The sequence below is a fragment of the Cololabis saira genome, unplaced genomic scaffold (assembly GCF_033807715.1).
Source record: "Cololabis saira isolate AMF1-May2022 unplaced genomic scaffold, fColSai1.1 scf026, whole genome shotgun sequence".
NCBI classification, from domain to species: domain Eukaryota; kingdom Metazoa; phylum Chordata; class Actinopteri; order Beloniformes; family Belonidae; genus Cololabis; species Cololabis saira.
This window is the reverse complement of record NW_026906190.1, coordinates 674,327-685,000: the sequence shown is the minus strand read 5'-3', so window position 1 is coordinate 685,000 and position 10,674 is coordinate 674,327. Positions and strand designations below refer to the sequence as shown.

The window sequence follows — 10,674 nt, the reverse complement described above, 5'->3', positions numbered from 1 at the left end:
TCTGCTTACGGCCATACAAGCCTGGATGCGCCCAATCTCATCTGATCTCGGAAGCTAAGCAGGGTCGGGCCTTGTTAGTACTTGGATGGGAGACCGCCTGGGAATACCAGGTGCTGTAAGCTTTTTCAACCAGCAGAGAGCGCTCTCGCTTAATCTACCCACACATATTTCAACGTGGTGACAGCGACAGCTCACGCCCTAAAGTGTTTTGCACATGGTTAAGGCACTTTAACTCCAACAAATAAAACCAACAAATCTATGACTTATATTCTATGACTTATCTTCAACTCCATATAAGAGGTATTTCAAGCTGCAGCTTCTGCTTACGGCCATACCAGCCTGGATGCGCCCGATCTCGTCTGATCTCGGAAGCTAAGCAGGGTCGGGCCTGGTTAGTACTTGGATGGGAGACCGCCTGGGAATACCAGGTGCTGTAAGCATTTTCAACCTGCAGAGAACGCTCTCGCTTAATCTACCCACATATATTTCAACGTGGTAACAGCGACAGCTCACGTCCTAAAGTGTTTTGCACATGGTTAATGCACTTTAACTCCAACAAATAAGCGCTTCTAAATTATTATCACCAACAAATCAATGACTTATATTATATGACTTATCTTCAACTCCATATAACAGGTATTTCAAGCTGCAGCTTCTGCTTACGGCCATACCAGCCTGGATGCGCCCGATCTTGTCTGATCTCGGAAGCTAAGCAGGGTCGGGCCTGGTTAGTACTTGGATGGGAGACCACCTGGGAATACCAGGTGCTGTAAGCTTTTTCAACCAGCAGAGAGCGCTCTCGCTTAATCTACCCACACAAATTTCAACGTGGTAACAGCGACAGCTCAGGTCCTAAAGTGTTTTGCACATTGTTAAGGCACTTTAACTCCAACAAATAAGCGCTTCTAAATTATTATCACCAACAAATCAATGACTTATATTATATGACTTATCTTCAACTCCATATAAGAGGTATTTCAAGCTGCAGCTTCTGCTTACGGCCATACCAGCCTGGATGCACCCGATCTCGTCTGATCTTGGAAGCTAAGCAGGGTCGGGCCTGGTTAGTACTTGGATGGGAGACCACCTGGGAATACCAGGTGCTGTAAGCTTTTTCAACCAGCAGAGAACGCTCTCGCTTAATCTACCCACACATATTTCAACGTGGTAACAGCGACAGCTCACGTCCTAAAGTGTTTTGCACATGGTTAAGGCACTTTAACTCCAACAAATAAAACCAACAAATCCATGACTTATATTCTATGACTTATCTTCAACTCCATATAAGAAGTATTTCAAGCTGCAGCTTCTGCTTACGGCCATACCAGCCTGGATGCGCCCGATCTTGTCTGATCTCGGAAGCTAAGCAGGGTCTGGCCTGGTTAGTACTTGGATGGGAGACCGCCTGGGAATACCAGGTGCTGTAAGTTTTTTCAACCAGCTGAGAACGCTCTCGCTTAATCTACCCACACATATTTCAACGTGGTAACAGCGACAGCTCACGTCCTAAAGTGTTTTGCACATGGTTAAGGCACTTTAACTCCAACAAATAAAACCAACAAATCAATGACTTATATTCTATGACTTATCTTCAACTCCATATAAGGGGTATTTCAAGCAGGAGCTTCTGCTTACGGCCATACCCGCCTGGATGCGCCCAATCTCGTCTGATCTCGGAAGCTAAGCAGGGTCGGGCCTGGTTAGTACTTGGATGGGAGACCGCCTGGGAATACCAGGTGCTGTAAGTCTTTTCAACCAGCAGAGAGCGCTCTCGCTTAATCTACCCACACATATTTCAACGTGGTAACAGCGACAGCTCACGTCCTAAAGTGTTTTGCACATGGTTAAGGCACTTTAACTCCAACAAATAAAACCAACAAATCTATGACTTATATTGTATGACTTATCTTCAACTACATATAAGAGGTATTTCAAGCTGCAGCTTCTGCTTACGGCCATACCAGCCTGGATGCGCCCGATCTTGTCTGATCTCGGAAGCTAAGCAGGGTCGGGCCTGGTTAGTACTTGGATGGGAGACCGCCTGGGAATACCAGGTGCTGTAAGCTTTTTCAACCAACAGAGAGCGCTCTCGCTTAATCTACCCACACATATTTCAACGTGGTAACAGCGACAGCTCGCGTCCTAAAGTGTTTTGCACATGGTTAAGGCACTTTAACTCCAACAAATAAAACCAACAAATCAATGACCTTATTCTATGACTTATCTTCAACTCCATATAAGAGGTATTTCAAGCTGCAGCTTCTGCTTACGGCCATTCCAGCCTGGATGCGCCCGATCTCGTCTGATCTCGGAAGCTAAGCAGGGTCGGGCCTGGTTAGTACTTGGATGGGAGACCGCCTGGGAATACCAGGTGCTGTGAGCTTTTTCAACCAGCAGAGAACGCTCTCGCTTAATCTACCCACACATATTTCAACGTGGTAACAGCGACAGCTCACGTCCTAAAGTGTTTTGCACATGGTTAAGGCACCTTAACTCCAACAAATAAAACCAACAAATCAATGACTTATATTCTATGACTTATCTTCAACTCCATATCAGAGGTATTTCAAGCTGCTGCTTCTGCTTACGACCATACCAGCCTGGATGTGTCCGATCTCGTCTGATCTCGGAAGCTAAGCAGGGTCGGGCCTGGTTAGTACTTGGATGGGAGACCGCCTGGGAATACCAGGTGCTGTAAGCTTTTTCAACCAGCAGAGAGCGCTCTCGCTTAATCTACCCACACATATTTCAACGTGGTAACAGCGACAGCTCACGTCCTAAAGTGTTTTGCACATGGTAAAGGCACTTTAACTCCAACAAATAAGTGCTTCTAAATTATTATCACCAACAAATCAATGACTTATATTATATGACTTATCTTCAACTCCATATAAGAGGTATTTCAAGCTGCAGCTTCAGCTTACGGCCATACCAGCCTGGATGCGCCCGATCTCGTCTGATCTCGGAAGCTAAGCAGGGTCGGGCCTGGTTAGTACTTGGATGGGAGACCGCCTGGGAATACCAGGTGCTGTAAGCTTTTTCAACCAGCAGAGAGCGCTCTCGCTTAATCTACCCACACATATTTCAACGTGGTAAGAGCGACAGCTCACGTCCTAAAGTGTTTTGCACATGGTTAAGGCACTTTAACTCGAACAAATAAAACCAACAAATCAATAACTTATATTCTATGACTTATCTTCAACTCCATATAAGAGGTATTTCAAGCTGCAGCTTCTGCTTACGGCCATACCAGCCTGGATGCGCCCGATCTCGTCTGATCTCGGAAGCTAAGCAGGGTCGGGCCTGGTTAGTACTTGGATGGGAGACCGCCTGGGAATACCAGGTGCTGTAAGCTTTTTGAACCAGCAGAGAGCGCTCTCGCTTAATCTGCCCACACATATTTCAATGTGGTAACAGCGACAGCTCACGTCCTAAAGTGTTTTGCACATGGTTAAGGCACTTTAACTCCAACAAATAAAACCAACAAATAAATTACTTATATTCTATGACTTATCTTCAACTCCATATCAGAGGTATTTCAAGCCGCAGCTTCTGCTTACGGCCATACCAGCCTGGATGTGTCCGATCTCGTCTGATCTCGGAAGCTAAGCAGGGTCGGGCCTGGTTAGTACTTGGATGGGAGACCGCCTGGGAATACCAGGTGCTGTAAGCTTTTTCAACCAGCAGAGAGCGCTCTCGCTTAATCTACCCACACATATTTCAACGTGGTAACAGCGACAGCTCACGTCCTAAAGTGTTTTGCACATGGTAAAGGCACTTTAACTCCAACAAATAAGTGCTTCTAAATTATTATCACCAACAAATCAATGACTTATATTATATGACTTATCTTCAACTCCATATAAGAGGTATTTCAAGCTGCAGCTTCAGCTTACGGCCATACCAGCCTGGATGCGCCCGATCTCGTCTGATCTCGGAAGCTAAGCAGGGTCGGGCCTGGTTAGTACTTGGATGGGAGACCGTCTTGGAATACCAGGTGCTGTAAGCTTTTTCAACCAGCAGAGAGCGCTCTCGCTTAATCTACCCACACATATTTCAACGTGGTAACAGCGACAGCTCACGTCCTGAAGTGTTTTGCACATGGTTAAGGCACTTTAACTCCAACAAATAAAACCAACAAATCAATGACTTATATTCTATGACTTATCTTCAACTCCATATAAGAGGTATTTCAAGCAGCAGCTTCTGCTTACGGCCATACCAGCCTGGATGCGCCCGATCTCGTCTGATCTCGGAAGCTAAGCAGGGTCGGGCCTGGTTAGTACTTGGATGGGAGACCGCCTGGGAATACCAGGTGCTGTAAGCATTTTCAACCAGCAGAGAGCGCTCTCGCTTAATCTACCCACACATATTTCAACGTGGTAACAGTGACAGCTCACGTCCTGAAGTGTTTTGCACATGGTTAAGGCACTTTAACTCCAACAAATAAAACCAACAAATCAATGACTTATATTCTATGACTTATCTTCAACTCCATATAAGAGGTATTTCAAGCTGCAGCTTCTGCTTACGGCCATACCAGCCTGGATGCGCCCGATCTCGTCTGATCTCGGTAGCTAAGCAGGGTCGGGCCTGGTTAGTACTTGGATGGGAGACCGCCTGGGAATACCAGGTGCTGTAAGCTTTTTCAACCAGCAGAGAGCGCTCTCGCTTAATCTACCCACACATATTTCAACGTGGTAAAAGCGACAGCTCACGTCCTAAAGTGTTTTGCACATGGTTAAGGCACTTTAACTCCAACAAATATGCGCTTCTAAATTATTATCACCAACAAATCAATGACGTTTTTGTATGACTTATCTTCAACTCCATATAAGAGGTATTTCAAGCTGCAGCTTCAGCTTACGGCCATACCAGCCTGGATGCGCCCGATCTCGTCTGATCTTGGAAGCTAAGCAGGGTCGGGCCTGGTTAGTACTTGGATGGGAGACCGCCTGGGAATACCAGGTGCTGTAAGCTTTTTCAACCAGCAGAGAGCGGTCTCGCTTAATCTACCCACACATATTTCAACGTGGTAAGGGCGACAGCTCACGTCCTAAAGTTTTTTGCACATGGTTAAGGCACTTTAACTCCAACAAATAAGCGCTTCTAAATTATTATCACCAACAAATCAATGACTTATATTATATGACTTATCTTCAACTCCATATAAGAGGTATTTCAATCTGCAGCTTCAGCTTACGGCCATACCAGCCTGGATGCGCCCGATCTAGTCTGATCTCGGAAGCTAAGCAGGGTCGGGCGTGGTTAGTACTTGGATGGGAGACCGCCTGGGAATACCAGGTGCTGTAAGCTTTTTCAACCAGCAGAGAACGCTCTCGCTTAATCTACTCACACATATTTCAACGTGGTAACAGCGACAGCTCACGTCCTAAAGTGTTTTGCACATGGTTAAGGCACTTTAACTCCAACAAATAAAACCAACAAATCAATGACTTATATTCTATGACTTATCTTCAACTCCATATCAGAGGTATTTCAAGCTGCAGCTTCTGCTTACGGCCATAACAGCCTGGATGCGCCCGATCTCGTCTGATATCGGAAGCTAAGCAGGGTCGGGCCTGGTTAGTACTTGGATGGGAGACCGCCTGGGAATACCAGGTGCTGTAAGCTTTTTCAACCAGCAGAGAACGCTCTCGCTTAATCTACCCACACATATTTCAACGTGGTAACAGCGACAGCTCACGTCCTAAAGTGTTTTGCACATGGTTAAGGCACTTTAACTCCAACAAATAAAACCAACAAATCAATGACTTATATTCTATGACTTATCTTCAACTCCATATAAGAGGTATTTCAAGCTGCAGCTTCTGCTTACGGCCATACCAGCCTGGATGAGCCCGATCTCGTCTGATCTCGGAAGCTAAGCAGGGTCGGGCCTGGTTAGTACTTGGATGGGAGACCGCCTGGGAATACCAGGTGCTGTAAGCATTTTCAACCAGCAGAGAGCGCTCTCGCTTAATCTACCCACACATATTTCAACGTGGTAACAGCGACAGCTCACGTCCAAAAGTGTTTTTCACATGGTTAAGGCACTTTAACTCCAACAAATAAGCGCTTCTAAATTATTATCACCAACAAATCAATGACTTATATTATATGACTTATCTTCAACTCCATATAAGAGGTATTTCAAGCAGCAGCTTCTGCTTACGGCCATACCAGCCTGGATGCGCCCGATCTCGTCTGATCTCGGAAGCTAAGCAGGGTCGGGCCTGGTTAGTACTTGGATGGGAGACCGCCTGGGAATACCAGGTGCTGTAAGCATTTTCAACCAGCAGAGAGCGCTCTCGCTTAATCTACCCACACATATTTCAACGTGGTAACAGTGACAGCTCACGTCCTGAAGTGTTTTGCACATGGTTAAGGCACTTTAACTCCAACAAATAAAACCAACAAATCAATGACTTATATTCTATGACTTATCTTCAACTCCATATAAGAGGTATTTCAAGCTGCAGCTTCTGCTTACGGCCATACCAGCCTGGATGCGCCCGATCTCGTCTGATCTCGGTAGCTAAGCAGGGTCGGGCCTGGTTAGTACTTGGATGGGAGACCGCCTGGGAATACCAGGTGCTGTAAGCTTTTTCAACCAGCAGACAGCGCTCTCGCTTAATCTACCCACACATATTTCAACGTGGTAACAGCGACAGCTCACGTCCTAAAGTGTTTTGCACATGGTTAAGGCACTTTAACTCCAACAAATAAAACCAACAAATCAATGACTTATATTCTATGACTTATCTTCAACTCCATATAAGAGGTATTTCAAGCTGCAGCTTCTGCTTACGGCCATACCAGCCTGGATGAGCCCGATCTCGTCTGATCTCGGAAGCTAAGCAGGGTCGGGCCTGGTTAGTACTTGGATGGGAGACCACCTGGGAATACCAGGTGCTGTAAGCATTTTCAACCAGCAGAGAGCGCTCTCGCTTAATCTACCCACACATATTTCAACGTGGTAACAGCGACAGCTCACGTCCAAAAGTGTTTTTCACATGGTTAAGGCACTTTAACTCCAACAAATAAGCGCTTCTAAATTATTATCACCAACAAATCAATGACTTATATTATATGACTTATCTTCAACTCCATATAAGAGGTATTTCAAGCAGCAGCTTCTGCTTACGGCCATACCAGCCTGGATGCGCCCGATCTCGTCTGATCTCGGAAGCTAAGCAGGGTCGGGCCTGGTTAGTACTTGGATGGGAGACCGCCTGGGAATACCAGGTGCTGTAAGCATTTTCAACCAGCAGAGAGCGCTCTCGCTTAATCTACCCACACATATTTCAACGTGGTAACAGTGACAGCTCACGTCCTGAATTGTTTTGCACATGGTTAAGGCACTTTAACTCCAACAAATAAAACCAACAAATCAATGACTTATATTCTATGACTTATCTTCAACTCCATATAAGAGGTATTTCAAGCTGCAGCTTCTGCTTACGGCCATACCAGCCTGGATGCGCCCGATCTCGTCTGATCTCGGTAGCTAAGCAGGGTCGGGCCTGGTTAGTACTTGGATGGGAGACCGCCTGGGAATACCAGGTGCTGTAAGCTTTTTCAACCAGCAGAGAGCGCTCTCGCTTAATCTACCCACACATATTTCAACGTGGTAACAGCGACAGCTCACGTCCTAAAGTGTTTTGCACATGGTTAAGGCACTTTAACTCCAACAAATAAGCGCTTCTAAATTATAATCACCAACAAATCAATGACTTATATTCTATGACTTATCTTCAACTCCATATCAGAGGTATTTCAAGCTGCAGCTTCTGCTTACGGCCATACCAGCCTGGATGCGCCCGATCTCGTCTGATCTCGGAAGCTAAGCAGGGTCGGGCCTGGTTAGTACTTGCATGGGAGACCGCCTGGGAATACCAGGTGCTGTAAGCTTTTTCAACCAGCAGAGAACGCTCTCGCTTAATCTACCCACACATATTTCAACGTGGTAACAGCGACAGCTCACGTCCTAAAGTGTTTTGCACATGGTTAAGGCACTTTAACTCCAACAAATAAGTGCTTCTAAATTATTATCACCAACAAATCAATGACTTATATTATATGACTTATCTTCAACTCCATATCAGAGGTATTTCAAGCTGCAGCTTCTGCTTACGGCCATACCAGCCTGGATGCGCCCGATCTCGTCTGATCTCGGAAGCTAAGCAGGGTCGGGCCTGGTTAGTACTTGGATGGGAGACCGCCTGGGAATACCAGGTGCTGTAGGCTTTTTCAACCAGCAGAGAGCGCTCTCGCTTAATCTACCCACACATATTTCAACGTGGTAACAGCGACAGCTCACGTCCTAAAGTGTTTTGCACATGGTTAAGGCACTTTAACTCCAACAAATAAAACCGACAAATCAATGACTTATATTCTATGACTTATCTTCAACTCCATATAAGAGGTATTTCAAGCTGCAGCTTCTGCTTACGGCCATACCAGCCTGGATGCGCCCGATCTCGTCTGATCTCGGAAGCTAAGCAGGGTCGGGCCTGGTTAGTACTTGGATGGGAGACCGCCTGGGAATACCAGGTGCTGTAAGCTTTTTCAACCAGCAGAGAGGGCTCACTCTTAATCTACCCACACATATTTCAACGTGGTAACAGCGACAGCTCACGTCCTAAAGTGTTTTGCACATGGTTAAGGCACTTTAACTCCAACAAATAAAACCAACAAATCAATGACTTATATTCTATGACTTATCTTCAACTCCATATAAGAAGTATTTCAAGCTGCAGCTTCAGCTTACGGCCATACCAGCCTGGATGCGCCCGATCTTGTCTGATCTCGGAAGCTAAGCAGGGTCGGGCCTGGTTAGTACTTGGATTGGAGACCGCCTGGGAATACCAGGTGCTGTAAGCTTTTTCAACCAGCAGAGAGCGCTCTCGCTTAATCTACCCACACATATTTCAACGTGGTAAGAGCGACAGCTCACGTCCTAAAGTGTTTTGCACATGGTTAAGGCACCTTAACTCCAACAAATAAAACCAACAAATCAATGACTTATATTCTATAACTTATCTTCAACTCCATATCAGAGGTATTTCAAGCTGCAGCTTCTGCTTAAGGCCATACCAGCCTGGATGTGTCCGATCTCGTCTGATCTCGGAAGCTAAGCAGGGTCGGGCCTGGTTAGTACTTGGATGGGAGACCGCCTGGGAATACCAGGTGCTGTAAGCTTTTTCAACCAGCAGAGAGCGCTCTCGCTTAATCTACCCACACATATTTCAACGTGGTAACAGCGACAGCTCACGTCCTAAAGTGTTTTGCACATGGTAAAGGCACTTTAACTCCAACAAATAAGTGCTTCTAAATTATTATCACCAACAAATCAATGACTTATATTATATGACTTATCTTCAACTCCATATAAGAGGTATTTCAAGCTGCAGCTTCAGCTTACGGCCATATCAGCCTGGATGCGCCCGATCTCGTCTGATCTCGGAAGCTAAGCAGGGTCGGGCCTGGTTAGTACTTGGATGGGAGACCGCCTGGGAATACCAGGTGCTGTAAGCATTTTCAACCAGCAGAGAGCGCTCTCGCTTAATCTACCCACACATATTTCAACGTGGTAAGAGCGACAGCTCACGTCCTAAAGTGTTTTGCACATGGTTAAGGCACTTTAACTCCAACAAATAAAACCAACAAATCAATGACTTATATTCTATGACTTATCTTCAACTCCATATCAGAGGTATTTCAAGCTGCAGCTTCTGCTTACGGTCATACCAGCCTGGATGCGCCCGATCTCGTCTGATCTCTGAAGCTAAGCAGGGTCGGGCCTGGTTAGTACTTGGATGGTAGACCGCCTGGGAATACCAGGTGCTGTAAGCTTTTTCAACCAGCAGAGAGCGCTCTCGCTTAATCTGCCCACACATATTTCAATGTGGTAACAGCGACAGCTCACGTCCTAAAGTGTTTTGCACATGGTTAAGGCACTTTAACTCCAACAAATAAGTGCTTCTAAATTATTATCACCAACAAATCAATGACTTATATTATATGACTTATCTTCAACTCCATATAAGAGGTATTTCAAGCTGCAGCTTCAGCTTCAGCTTACGGCCATACCAGCCTGGATGCGCCCGATCTCGTCTGATCTCGGAAGCTAAGCAGGGTCCGGCCTGGTTAGTACTTGGATGGGAGACCGCCTGGGAAAACCAGGTGCTGTAAGCTTTTTCAACCAGCAGAGAGCGCTCTCGCTTAATCTACCCACACATATTTCAACGTGGTAACAGCGACAGCTCACGTCCTAAAGTGTTTTGCACATGGTTAAGGCACTTTAACTCCAACAAATAAGCGCTTCTAAATTATTATCACCAACAAATCAATGACTTATATTATATGACTTATCTTCAACTCCATATAAGAGGTATTTCAAGCTGCAGCTTCTGCTTACGCCCATACCAGCCTGGATGCGCCCGATCTCGTCTGATCTCCGAAGCTAAGCAGGGTCGGGCCTGGTTAGTACTTGGATGGGAGACCGCCTGGGAATACCAGGTGCTGTAAGCTTTTTCAACCAGCAGAGAGCGCTCTCGCTTAATCTACCCACACAAATTTCAACGTGGTAACAGCGACAGCTCATGTCCTAAAGTGTTTTGCACATGGTTAAGGCACTTTAACTCCAACAAATAAAACCAACAAATCAAT

The 10,674-nt window shown here is 45.8% G+C and overlaps 33 non-coding genes across 33 annotated transcripts; all 33 read left to right on the top strand.

The window, feature by feature from the left end:
• The first annotated feature begins 3 nt into the window (after positions 1–3).
• LOC133426502 (5S ribosomal RNA) lies at positions 4–122 on the top strand. The gene has a single exon (XR_009771821.1). It is a non-coding gene; the product is annotated as a 5S ribosomal RNA (ribosomal RNA).
• Positions 123–321: 199 nt separating this feature from the next.
• On the top strand, positions 322–440 carry LOC133426669 (5S ribosomal RNA). The gene has a single exon (XR_009771959.1). It is a non-coding gene; the product is annotated as a 5S ribosomal RNA (ribosomal RNA).
• A 217-nt stretch (positions 441–657) lies between these two features.
• On the top strand, positions 658–776 carry LOC133426807 (5S ribosomal RNA). Its single transcript, XR_009772093.1, has one exon. It is a non-coding gene; the product is annotated as a 5S ribosomal RNA (ribosomal RNA).
• A 217-nt stretch (positions 777–993) lies between these two features.
• On the top strand, positions 994–1,112 carry LOC133426685 (5S ribosomal RNA). Its single transcript, XR_009771975.1, has one exon. It is a non-coding gene; the product is annotated as a 5S ribosomal RNA (ribosomal RNA).
• A 199-nt stretch (positions 1,113–1,311) lies between these two features.
• Positions 1,312–1,430, top strand: LOC133426457 (5S ribosomal RNA). The gene has a single exon (XR_009771781.1). It is a non-coding gene; the product is annotated as a 5S ribosomal RNA (ribosomal RNA).
• Positions 1,431–1,629: 199 nt separating this feature from the next.
• Positions 1,630–1,748, top strand: LOC133426353 (5S ribosomal RNA). The gene has a single exon (XR_009771683.1). It is a non-coding gene; the product is annotated as a 5S ribosomal RNA (ribosomal RNA).
• A 199-nt stretch (positions 1,749–1,947) lies between these two features.
• LOC133426826 (5S ribosomal RNA) lies at positions 1,948–2,066 on the top strand. The gene has a single exon (XR_009772112.1). It is a non-coding gene; the product is annotated as a 5S ribosomal RNA (ribosomal RNA).
• A 198-nt stretch (positions 2,067–2,264) lies between these two features.
• Positions 2,265–2,383, top strand: LOC133426848 (5S ribosomal RNA). The gene has a single exon (XR_009772133.1). It is a non-coding gene; the product is annotated as a 5S ribosomal RNA (ribosomal RNA).
• Positions 2,384–2,582: 199 nt separating this feature from the next.
• On the top strand, positions 2,583–2,701 carry LOC133426366 (5S ribosomal RNA). The gene has a single exon (XR_009771695.1). It is a non-coding gene; the product is annotated as a 5S ribosomal RNA (ribosomal RNA).
• A 217-nt stretch (positions 2,702–2,918) lies between these two features.
• On the top strand, positions 2,919–3,037 carry LOC133426618 (5S ribosomal RNA). The gene has a single exon (XR_009771909.1). It is a non-coding gene; the product is annotated as a 5S ribosomal RNA (ribosomal RNA).
• Positions 3,038–3,236: 199 nt separating this feature from the next.
• On the top strand, positions 3,237–3,355 carry LOC133426617 (5S ribosomal RNA). Its single transcript, XR_009771908.1, has one exon. It is a non-coding gene; the product is annotated as a 5S ribosomal RNA (ribosomal RNA).
• Positions 3,356–3,554: 199 nt separating this feature from the next.
• Positions 3,555–3,673, top strand: LOC133426910 (5S ribosomal RNA). Its single transcript, XR_009772191.1, has one exon. It is a non-coding gene; the product is annotated as a 5S ribosomal RNA (ribosomal RNA).
• Positions 3,674–3,890: 217 nt separating this feature from the next.
• On the top strand, positions 3,891–4,009 carry LOC133426833 (5S ribosomal RNA). Its single transcript, XR_009772119.1, has one exon. It is a non-coding gene; the product is annotated as a 5S ribosomal RNA (ribosomal RNA).
• A 199-nt stretch (positions 4,010–4,208) lies between these two features.
• Positions 4,209–4,327, top strand: LOC133426668 (5S ribosomal RNA). Its single transcript, XR_009771958.1, has one exon. It is a non-coding gene; the product is annotated as a 5S ribosomal RNA (ribosomal RNA).
• A 199-nt stretch (positions 4,328–4,526) lies between these two features.
• Positions 4,527–4,645, top strand: LOC133426716 (5S ribosomal RNA). The gene has a single exon (XR_009772006.1). It is a non-coding gene; the product is annotated as a 5S ribosomal RNA (ribosomal RNA).
• Positions 4,646–4,861: 216 nt separating this feature from the next.
• On the top strand, positions 4,862–4,980 carry LOC133426786 (5S ribosomal RNA). Its single transcript, XR_009772074.1, has one exon. It is a non-coding gene; the product is annotated as a 5S ribosomal RNA (ribosomal RNA).
• Positions 4,981–5,197: 217 nt separating this feature from the next.
• On the top strand, positions 5,198–5,316 carry LOC133426409 (5S ribosomal RNA). Its single transcript, XR_009771737.1, has one exon. It is a non-coding gene; the product is annotated as a 5S ribosomal RNA (ribosomal RNA).
• Positions 5,317–5,515: 199 nt separating this feature from the next.
• LOC133426399 (5S ribosomal RNA) lies at positions 5,516–5,634 on the top strand. The gene has a single exon (XR_009771727.1). It is a non-coding gene; the product is annotated as a 5S ribosomal RNA (ribosomal RNA).
• A 199-nt stretch (positions 5,635–5,833) lies between these two features.
• Positions 5,834–5,952, top strand: LOC133426873 (5S ribosomal RNA). Its single transcript, XR_009772156.1, has one exon. It is a non-coding gene; the product is annotated as a 5S ribosomal RNA (ribosomal RNA).
• A 217-nt stretch (positions 5,953–6,169) lies between these two features.
• On the top strand, positions 6,170–6,288 carry LOC133426667 (5S ribosomal RNA). Its single transcript, XR_009771957.1, has one exon. It is a non-coding gene; the product is annotated as a 5S ribosomal RNA (ribosomal RNA).
• A 199-nt stretch (positions 6,289–6,487) lies between these two features.
• LOC133426714 (5S ribosomal RNA) lies at positions 6,488–6,606 on the top strand. The gene has a single exon (XR_009772004.1). It is a non-coding gene; the product is annotated as a 5S ribosomal RNA (ribosomal RNA).
• A 199-nt stretch (positions 6,607–6,805) lies between these two features.
• Positions 6,806–6,924, top strand: LOC133426857 (5S ribosomal RNA). Its single transcript, XR_009772141.1, has one exon. It is a non-coding gene; the product is annotated as a 5S ribosomal RNA (ribosomal RNA).
• Positions 6,925–7,141: 217 nt separating this feature from the next.
• LOC133426666 (5S ribosomal RNA) lies at positions 7,142–7,260 on the top strand. Its single transcript, XR_009771956.1, has one exon. It is a non-coding gene; the product is annotated as a 5S ribosomal RNA (ribosomal RNA).
• A 199-nt stretch (positions 7,261–7,459) lies between these two features.
• On the top strand, positions 7,460–7,578 carry LOC133426713 (5S ribosomal RNA). Its single transcript, XR_009772003.1, has one exon. It is a non-coding gene; the product is annotated as a 5S ribosomal RNA (ribosomal RNA).
• A 217-nt stretch (positions 7,579–7,795) lies between these two features.
• LOC133426756 (5S ribosomal RNA) lies at positions 7,796–7,914 on the top strand. Its single transcript, XR_009772044.1, has one exon. It is a non-coding gene; the product is annotated as a 5S ribosomal RNA (ribosomal RNA).
• Positions 7,915–8,131: 217 nt separating this feature from the next.
• On the top strand, positions 8,132–8,250 carry LOC133426703 (5S ribosomal RNA). Its single transcript, XR_009771993.1, has one exon. It is a non-coding gene; the product is annotated as a 5S ribosomal RNA (ribosomal RNA).
• Positions 8,251–8,449: 199 nt separating this feature from the next.
• LOC133426616 (5S ribosomal RNA) lies at positions 8,450–8,568 on the top strand. Its single transcript, XR_009771907.1, has one exon. It is a non-coding gene; the product is annotated as a 5S ribosomal RNA (ribosomal RNA).
• A 199-nt stretch (positions 8,569–8,767) lies between these two features.
• LOC133426412 (5S ribosomal RNA) lies at positions 8,768–8,886 on the top strand. The gene has a single exon (XR_009771740.1). It is a non-coding gene; the product is annotated as a 5S ribosomal RNA (ribosomal RNA).
• Positions 8,887–9,085: 199 nt separating this feature from the next.
• Positions 9,086–9,204, top strand: LOC133426438 (5S ribosomal RNA). Its single transcript, XR_009771764.1, has one exon. It is a non-coding gene; the product is annotated as a 5S ribosomal RNA (ribosomal RNA).
• A 217-nt stretch (positions 9,205–9,421) lies between these two features.
• Positions 9,422–9,540, top strand: LOC133426801 (5S ribosomal RNA). Its single transcript, XR_009772088.1, has one exon. It is a non-coding gene; the product is annotated as a 5S ribosomal RNA (ribosomal RNA).
• A 199-nt stretch (positions 9,541–9,739) lies between these two features.
• LOC133426364 (5S ribosomal RNA) lies at positions 9,740–9,858 on the top strand. Its single transcript, XR_009771693.1, has one exon. It is a non-coding gene; the product is annotated as a 5S ribosomal RNA (ribosomal RNA).
• A 223-nt stretch (positions 9,859–10,081) lies between these two features.
• On the top strand, positions 10,082–10,200 carry LOC133427002 (5S ribosomal RNA). Its single transcript, XR_009772278.1, has one exon. It is a non-coding gene; the product is annotated as a 5S ribosomal RNA (ribosomal RNA).
• Positions 10,201–10,417: 217 nt separating this feature from the next.
• On the top strand, positions 10,418–10,536 carry LOC133426421 (5S ribosomal RNA). Its single transcript, XR_009771748.1, has one exon. It is a non-coding gene; the product is annotated as a 5S ribosomal RNA (ribosomal RNA).
• Positions 10,537–10,674: the final 138 nt, after the last annotated feature.